A 10,111-nucleotide genomic window follows, 5' to 3' on the forward strand; every position below is an offset into this window, starting at 1 on the left:
CTGGCAGTATAGATAGATTCCTAATATTAATATCCTAGCAGTTTACCTTTAAATTTTTCCTGGTTGAGAATACTTGGTTACTAGTTGCAAAGAAATTATTTTCTAGAACACACATGTTGATTTTGTTTGGGGAACATGTACATCAAAATTTTCTTATTCTCTCCTCCTTCCCTCTGTCCCTTCTTTTCTTTCTCCCTCCCTTCTTTCTTCCTTCCCTTGCTCCCTCCCACCCCTGTCCGTGTTATGAACTGTGAACCTAGTAAAGAGGAAGAGACATATAAAGCAATGATCACAGCATAGTATGGCTAGTGTTACCTTAGAGCTAAAGCTTCATATGTAATTTCAAGGGGACACTGACTTGAAGGTAGATAGTTGAAGTCACAGAAGATTTCCTTAAAAAAAAAAAGCTAGCAACTAGGTTGAATCTTGGAGCTAGTTTGTTCTGTTCAGACTTTGGATGAAATATCAAGCAATAGAAAAAATTCTAAATTTTCTAGTCCTATTTTAAAGCAGACAAGCAAAGAGATAGAACTTACTTTTGTGGCAAAGTTAGATTATCCCTGCTTGCTCTCTGTCCATGTTGCTTTTCATTAGAAATATATTTGAAAAAGCCAAAAATGAGCTGACTTGGTTAGTAAATTCAATTATTGAAGAAAGAAAATCCAGGATTTTCTCATGTGGACTATTGAACAAAAAAAATAAAAGGAAATATCTTTCTAATGGTGTTTAGGGATAAAAGTCTCTCAGTGGAGTACCTGTGTGTCTTGCAGAGAAACAGGTAGGGTGCAGAAATGAATATTTTCAGGTATTTGAAGATTTTGCTTATAACCACATAGCTAAGCCACATTCACAGCATAACAGTAACTCTGGAGAAGGAGGTTACTTTCCATGTAGTGAAGAAATAACAACCGAATCATGAATATTATGTGTACAATGCAAAAGTTAAACATCTATCTGAGGTGGGCTACCTACACCTTATTTTGGAGAGTATTAAAAAGATCTGTTTGAGTTGGGCAGGAAAGATAATAGGACATAATCTAGTTCATAACTTGTATTATCTTTTTAAATACAAAATATCTGGGGTACACTTTCCTTCAGAGTTGTAAAAAAAGGGGAGGAGGATTTATAATAGATTTTTTTCTTGAAAGCTTGTCAACATAAAGATTTTAACAAAATACCCCATAACAATTCAATTTCTACATGCCTACTGCATGCTTTTCCCTTAAGAAATATAACATTATAGAGATATAAATGTACATGTCTGCAAGCGATATAGAGGACTTATTGAACCCTAAAGCCCATAAAGATTCTCTAATAACAATCTTTCATTCACGAGCTTCACACATTTCACTTCAAGCTCCTCATAACCTCTTTTCATTTGCTCACCTTCAAGCTTTCTCCAAATCAGTCAATTCCTACAAATCTCTGGACATGTCAGATCTACTGTGAACCCTATTCTTCACCTTGAATACTATCCAATACAATATATAGTATAGAAATATATATTAGTACATACAATATACTAACATGTAATATATACATATGTCCTAATACATATATACATAGAATATATAGCATGTATAGCATACTACAAACAGTATATAATATATAGTATATACTACATAGTATGTACAACATAATATATAATATATAGTATATATGGTATATTATATATGCTATATGTTCTCTATGTAATATATAGTATATATAATAATATATAGCTTACATATAATATAGTATATATACCAAAAATATAGTATATAGTACATATGGTACATGTAGCATATAGCACATATACTAGATTGTGCATAATATAGTATATATATTATATACTTTACCTGGAAGCTGAGAGATCTCAGATTCCCAGAAGTCAATGTTTATAATACTTGTTCCCCTTTCTTGCATTAGATTTGTTTGTCTGAATTTTCATTTCCTAGTTGAAGACAGGCTATATGTTTTTGATGCTTATGTTCCCATAGTTCATTCAAAATCTTAGCACATGGCAATTTATGCTGGGAGAAAAAAATAAAGAAAGCTGATATTACGAAGTGGACATTCATTAGAGTGAAATTCTTGGTCTTTCATCAGTAAAGGGATCTATTGGTTTCCCCGACGTGCTGTTCCAATCCCTCTGGCTGCTTTCTCCTTATGGAACTCTTTCCAGCCTCTTCCTGTCTTCCAAATAATCCCATGCCCCTTTCCCTTGTGTCTGCAGTTATCTCTTCAGTGAGGCCTTCTCTGGCCACCCTATTGAATGGAAATTCTACTCTTTTCTTTTTCATTCTCATAATCTGCATGACTCTGATTAGTCTCCATTTTGTTTGCTTGCTGGTTATTTGTTGCCATCACTAGAACCGGACCACAGAAGAGTAGGATCTCTATTGGCTGCTTTAGCTGCAGTCTTTAGAACCATTGCCTGTTGCAGGGTATGTTTTGCATATGTTTCAGTCTCTACTTATTCTTGTCAGTGTACTGAGGCTTCTCTGAATGCATGCTAGCTTGAGACAAATGATGCTGTCTTGCTTCTAGGGCAGGACTCCTACTTGAATCTCCACAGTCACTCCTCTGAACTGTGGGCTTCAGGTCAACAACCCATGATCAACTGGAATTGGAAGGTCTCAGCTATAGAAAGGAAGCCATAGAATTAGTGATATGTCTTTGTCGATAGATAGATAGATAGATAGATAGATAGATAGATAGATAGATAGATAGATAGATAGATAGATAGATGAGGGAGTGATAAGTACTTGAAGAAAAAATGTTTACTTTTATAGGAGGCTCATCAAAATTGATTGGAATGAAATCCCATTCTCTATTATTGTTAATAAATTTCAAAAAGGACCAATGCCTGATAGGTCATATGAGATTCAATATATCCAAACACTTGTAGAAATAGCTTCCATGTCCAGAAACATTAAGAACTTAAAAGAACCTTAGTGGATTTTTGTCTTAAGATGTTGATGCAATAGTATGTGCCCTACTATCCTTTGATAAGAAATACTCTGCATCAATCCATCGAATTGTATCCTAAAACTGTGAAGGAATTCAATAGAGATTAAAATTTTACCTAGGTACAATCACAGTTGTACATGGTTCATTTCTTTTAGTTGTGGCCCTTATTTTTACTCACATGTATGGTAATTGAGAACTTCTGGCCTCCTAGCTTCTGTGATGGCAGTGTGTGTGTGTGTGTGTGTGTGTGTGTGTGTGTGTGTGTGTGTGTGTTGTATGTATAACCCATATATAACCCATACACACACACATACATATATATGTCGGGGGTTTTGTTTGTTTAGTAAAATCTTAAAAAGAATATAGCTCAGGTAAGATGTGTTTGCTTTGACCTTTTAGTAATATTGTAAAATACAAAGAAAAGGCTTTCAAGAGCTATGAAACAGGTAATAAGGCAAGGAAGGAGAAGACGGCTTTTAAGTGCATTCCCAGTCATTCCAGCACTGTCCTAGACACAAAGAATAGAAAAAATGGTAAAAGCAAGCATCCTACCTTTGAGTAAACCAATGTGTCTATTTGGAGTGTTGTGCGACTGTTGTAGTTGGCAGAATCAAAAAAGAAGAAGAAAGAAAGAAAAGGGCACTGAGTAGAAAAAATACAAGAGATTATGATTTGGGCTGGATGAATTGGAGATGTGAGCAATACATCTAAATTGTCTCGCTGTGCTTTGGAAAGAATAGAAAAATCTGTGCTATATGGGGGAAAGCAGTGAGTTATAACAGTTGACCAACATAGCTTGGATAAGAAGTCTGTTTTCTATTGGGAAGTATATATTTGATACTTCAGAATGGGAGACCTTGCTGGTTTTGTTCTTTTTTGTTTTTTTTTTTTTTAAGTTAGGATGCCTTGCCAAGTTTCTGCTTAGGAATTCTGAACTGAACTTCAAATGTTCAGGGGCTTCTGTTTTAAACACATTTGGAGTTGTGGCTTCTTGCTCAGGGAAGAAAACCCCTTCAAGTACATCAAAGAACTGTGAAAAAAATGACACAGTATGTTGACAATTTGTGTGAGAGCATCAAAACCAGAAAAATTGTCTCTGTAGTACACACATATTTCAAAGCTGGGAGGGGGGAAGGCTTCTGTTGAGAGACTTCTAGTGCTGTACAAAACACCACAGACTTGGAAAGTAATTTAACACATTCACTGTACCTATAACATGACCTGACTTGCCCAGCAATTTCAAATCAAGGTCTAGAAGACGTTTTCCTTGGCGAGTGACCTTTAAATAAATTGTGAGTCTTCTCATTGCTCTGCCCAGGTGAGAAGAGTCAGGGAAGGATGCACAGGGAGAAATCTTCCCAGAACATCAGAAGCTATTTGACCCAGGGCCTTGGTGAAAACTGCTTAAAAATTCAGGTTGAATCTCCGTGGTCTAGGTCTTGCGAATGATGATGGAAGAAGATTGTCTGTGTTGAATCAAGACCCAGTCACTCCTTAATCCTCCTGAAGACCTGGTAAAAGAAAGTGCAGAGTAAAATTCACACCTGCAAAGGGTGAGCTTACTATTAAATTCTTGACACAGGAACATGGGGGTTGCAGCCACATGGACCTCGTTCGTCATATGGGAGCTAGACAACCTCAGACAGGATTATTTAACCTCTTTAAGCCCCTACTCTCTTGTTTTAAAAATAGAAGCAGTTACATACCCCTGTTCATTACAGCACTGTTCACAATAGCCAGACTATGAAATAGTGCAGACACCCTACAACTGACAAATGGATCAAGAAAATAAGGAATAAATACACAATGGAATATTATTCAGCCACAAAGAAAGATATTAAGTGGTTTGTGGGGAAATAGTTGGAACTGGAAATCATCATGTTAAAGTGAGCCATGTTCAGAAGGAGAAAAGTCAGGTGTTTTCTTTTATATGTACATGCTAGACCCAAATATATAACATAAAAACATATAGGATCAAATATATAAATGTGTGTATATATATATGCACACACATATATGTATATACACTTATATATACACACACAACATGTTTGTAATTGTGAGTTATTTGGATAGAATACAAGAAAAGAATGTTGGTGGGTGAAAAATCAAATCTATTGACTCTGTGTGTGAAAATGGTGTAACAAAACACAAAATGCATTGAAAGCTGTGAATAATAGGGGTAGAGAGGTTGAGGAAAATCAAAGTAAGGAAGGGCATCAATCTGATTGAACTCCTGAATATATGTGTGTGTGTAACACTAAGGTAAAACCTCTTTGAACAATTAATATGCACTTACAAAATAGCAGGAATATAAAACAGAGCCTGTTCAGGGAGTCAGTACAAAGTGAGGTGGGGAGTGAAAATTTAGTGAAAATGTTTTATGTACATGGGTGAAAACGTATCAGTGAAGCCTGTTGAGATTGGTTTGAGAAGAGATTGGGTAAGGGAGGGTGACAGAGGGAGTAAGTTTGGTCAAGGTACATTGTATGCATATATAGACATATCAAGAGATGAAACCCCCTTTACAACTAATTGATGCTAATAAAAAATGTGTGACAAAAAGAAAATGGAAGCAATAACATCCATCTCACCAAGTTGTTGATTGCCTTGGAGATTATCAGATACTTATATTCTTTTTTTTCTTTTCTTTTCTCTCTTCTTTTCTACCACTACTACTACTACTACTACTACTATTATTTTTTTTTATTATTTTTATTATTGTACTGGTCCTGGTGCTTTAGCTCAGAGCCTAGACACTGTCCCCAAGCTCTTTTGCTACGATAGCTCCACGTCTAGCTTTTTGATGGTTACTTGGAAATAAGAATCTCACAGACTTCTTTGCCTGTACTGGCTTTGAACCATGAGCCTCAGATCTCAGTCTCCTGAGTACTTCAGATTATTGGCATGAGCCACCAGCCCACGGTGACATGTTTATATTCTTATAGCTAAATAAATGGTCACTTCTGTGATCATTCCCCACTTGCATCCTTTTTGTCTTCTCCTTAGGAAAATAAAGTAAGCCCAGACTTCCATAATGATTTCAAATTAGAAAGTCAAGGAGGTAACCACATGTATGTCAGTTCAAGCTCTCCAACCCCTGCTAAGTGACCAGAGTCAAGTCATTTAACTTCCCTCATCTAGCTTCTAACCTACAAATTGAAGGAAAGATTGAGATTCATTCACACTTTTAAACTGGAATAAAAGAGCAAATTTAATTCCTAGGCAGGAAGCGGATTAACAGAATGATTAGGAGGGTTTGTTTGGATTTTTGATTTTTTCCAGTTCCAACATAGACTCCAAACCTGACCTGATGTATGATCGTGGTTTAGTTACCAAAATTCATGGTATCTCAGTTTGCTCATCTGTTGGCTAGGAATAGTTGTCATAGTTTATACTTTATAGATACGAAGAATAATTGAAAGAATACCTGTAGGACATTTAGCACTATGAGCCTGGCATGTAGGAAGCGCTCAATATAGTCTATCTTTCTTATCTCAGAGAAAGCTGTGTTGGAAAGCTCACAACCTGTGACTGGAAATAAAGACAGACTTAGAAGATAAATCTCTGAGATTTGGGTCTAGAGAACTTAACTAGATGCTTCTGATTTCTACCTCCTTGTAGCATATAAACAAATGGTTGTTGGAGTATCATTTGGAGTACAAAAACAACTTACCTTGTTAATCAGAATTGCTTACTCTTGGTGGAGTTGATCCTTCCTGAAATGGATTTATTACTATGACCTCTTGGCAGAGTGTTGAGATTGCTTCTATCTAGGGTGATTTGCAGCTTGAGAAGCCTTCCCTATATTGACCCTCAAAGTTACCAAGTACTGAAAACAGGGAGGACTTAATACTTTTGTAGGGTAACTAGAGTTGAATGCACTGTGGGTCCAATGATACTGTTGCTCAAAGAAACTTATGCTAGGTCCAAAGCTGACTTGACCTCTAAGAGTTGCTGATCACAATTCCTTGCTGCAGCTTTACTAAGGGGCAAGGTGAAATTTTTATCACTGTTTTTATCACAAGTTCAATTTAACCACACTTCTTCTCTTGCTGGTACCTAGAAACATGGAAAAGAGCTTCTAAGAAGGAAATAATTGGTAATCAGCAGTGTAGAGAAAAGAAGGCATGGGCAGAATGTAGAAGAATTAAGTTCTAAAAAGATTACAGTGTCCCACCCTCACTGCGGTTCTCTATATTACAGGCAATTAAAGAAAACAAAAGTAAGGGCTGGAGGTGTGGTACAAGCAAGAGAGCTCCAACTGAGCAAACAAGCTCAGCAAGCTGAGGCCCTGAGTTCAAACTCTAATATCATCTTCACTAACAACAAAAGGTAAATTGCAAAAAGAAGCCCATGGTGGCTGGGAAGGTGGCTCAGTGGTAGAGTGCTTGCCTTGCATGCATGAGACCTCTGGGTTCGATTCCTCAGCACCACATTAACAGAAAAAGCAGAAGTGGTGCTGTGGCTCAAGTGGTAGAGTGCTAGCCTTGAGCTGAAGAGCTGAGGGACAGCGCCCAGGCCCAGAGTTCAGGCCCATGACCGACAAAAAAAAAAATGAAAAATGAAAAACCAAAAAACAAGCTTATGAGTTTTCCATGATGACTTACAAATTTGTCCACACACACACACACACACACACACACACACACACACACACACACACACACATACACACATACACACACACACACACACACACACACACTCAAACATTTAATTTAGGTATGTACTTCTCTGGTCTTGAGAGAATATATTAGTCTGTTGTGAACAAGTTAACTCTGGCTATGACATTGGATAGGATCACCATCCAGAGGGAGTGCCCTAAGCCTAGGAGATGATTGTCTAACAAACTTCAGTGCTCTTCACACATGACTTTGGACTACATTCACATTACATCAGAATTTAGCTTTAAGATTAACTCTCAAATGGCTGGCTTTACTTCAGTCTTACTTTCAACAGATGATCTAAACTGTTTGCCAGAGTGATCTCTTAAAAATAATGTGAACACAAAAATCATCTGCTTCTAAACTTTTATGTAAAGTTTCACTATTTCCTACAAAATAATTCCTTTGAACCTTAATGTTTTTCACAGCCCAACTTCTTGCTACTCATTGAAATTTTTTTTCTCCCTATTGTCCTAACCAATGCTGGTTCAAGCTATATACAAATCTTGTGTGTGTGTGTGTGTGTGTGTGTGTGTGTGTGTGTGTGTGTGTGTGTGTGTGTGTGTGTGTGTGTGTGTGTGTGTGTGTGTGTGTGTGTGTGTGTGTGTACTGAAAGCAGGGCCTGGATGCTCTCCCTTAGCTTTTTCACTCAAGGCTAGTACTCTACCACTTGAAGTATGGGTCCCTTTCTGGCCTTTTGCTACCTAATTGGAGATAAGAGTTTCACAGACTTTTGTCTGGGCTGGCTTTAAACTGTGATCCTCAGATTTCAGCCTTCTAAGTAGCTAGGATTATAGGTATGATCCAGGGGTGCTCAGCCCTCCTAGTTTTATCCACCTGACATACCCTAGTTATTCTCTCTGAACAATGCTCAAATGCCCTTTTCTTTGGGCAGAATTCTGATTGTCTCAGCAGCCTCCAAGAGTTGCTCCTTTGAGCCTTCTTCACACACACTTTGGTCCATATCTCTACGGTGAATTTCTGCTCAGACCTTCCAGACATGGCAATCTGTATATCTTTATTCCCTTTGCAACTGTCAGCTCCTAGAAGGGCTGGGACTAAGCTTTGTTTCTTTTGGTATCTTCATTGATTTTGAATGTCCAGCATGAAGCTGATACAAAAGAACCTTGGTTGAGTTAATGCAATAATGAGTTCATAAATTGTCAATCACTCAATACCTGCCTCCATGAAGGTGCAGTTCCACAGCTGGCACTCTGTTGGTTGAATAAATGAATGAATGAATAGATGACAACCTGACAGGGTTATTGTGAAAAATCAAAATGAAAGGTATAAAGGCTTTGTGCCCTGTGAGGGGCTGGCCCAGGTGAGAGTATTACTGTGATTGCAATGAATCACTGTGAGTGCCCTGGCACTCACTTGTGGGGTGGCCACAGGCAAAAGGCCATGGGAGCCAGCTTTCAGCTGCCTGACTGTCACCCCAGGTAAGGAAAAGGCAGCGTTCCATTGACTAGACCTGTAATGGGGTGAAAGTGAGCCTGCTGCTATTTCTTTCACAGCTTGTGAAGGCTGTAATGAAAAGGTCTGAGACACTTTTTCTCTCCGGTCCTGGAAGAGAGTGTCATAAATGTCCAATTTACCACTGATTGCCACATTGGCCCAGGGACTCCACAGCAACAAGCCATTGAAACATAACTAACCAGAAGGGCACATATTGAGAGAGTGACTCAACGTCTTTTATCAACTTGATTGAAGAACAAATGATGAATAATAGTAATCACCATTAATTGAACAACTTCTTGGTGTCATCTAGGATGTTTAAATCTCATTTGGTTTCTACAAAATCATGCAAGTGGATACATTGTCATCATTTAAAGAAACACAAGGCTCAATCATTTGGGTGATGTTTTAGTTTTTATTTTTTGAAGAGCAGTCAGCTACCACTGTATTATAGGAAGGTAACAAACAACCTCAATACATCAGTGTCTTGAGACAATGAGACTTTGACTCTTATTTATGTCTACCACTGTGTCTGAGGTTGGCTTTGACTCTGCTCCATGTGTCTTCTTTATTTAGAACTCAGGTGGCAAAATGGTCCTGATTTAGAATGTATCATTCTTTTAACAGAGGAATGGCCAATCTCCCCCAGGCTTTGGAGCTCTTTTGGGTTGTGCTAAATTGCAATTCATTTTATTGGCCGAATCAAGTAAAATGCCAACTTTGAAGTCAGGCGGTGGGAATGTGTGTTCATAATGAGGACATTTAGTCTCACAATGATGGACAGGAATAAATAACTGCTAAGGCATAATTAGGGACGTGTGTGTGTGTGTGTGTGTGTGTGTGTGTGTGTGTGTGTGTGTGTGTGTGTGTGTGCTCACACTGATGCTGAGGCTTGAACTCTAGCTTAGCCTTTTTGCTCAAGGCTAGCACTCTACCAGTTAAGCCACATCTCCACTTCCAACTTTTTGCTGGTTAGTTGCTCTTGTTGGCTTCAAATTGAAGGCCTTGCATCTCACCCTCCCAGGTAGCTGGGG

At 38.0% G+C, this 10,111-nt stretch overlaps 1 long non-coding RNA gene across 1 annotated transcript in view; it reads left to right on the forward strand.

The window, feature by feature from the left end:
* The window catches only part of LOC138816264 (uncharacterized), a 353,466-nt gene extending 348,997 nt beyond the window's left edge, over nt 1–4,469 (forward strand). The window contains exon 6 of the long non-coding RNA XR_011368598.1: nt 4,389–4,469. This is a non-coding gene — a long non-coding RNA (uncharacterized lncRNA). The remainder of the gene's footprint in view (nt 1–4,388) is intronic.
* The last annotated feature ends 5,642 nt before the right edge of the window (nt 4,470–10,111 follow it).

This window comes from Dipodomys merriami, unplaced genomic scaffold, assembly GCF_024711535.1.
Source record: "Dipodomys merriami isolate MVZ:Mamm:240054 unplaced genomic scaffold, mDipMer1.0.p SCAF_11, whole genome shotgun sequence".
In the NCBI taxonomy this organism is placed as follows: Eukaryota; Metazoa; Chordata; class Mammalia; order Rodentia; family Heteromyidae; genus Dipodomys; species Dipodomys merriami.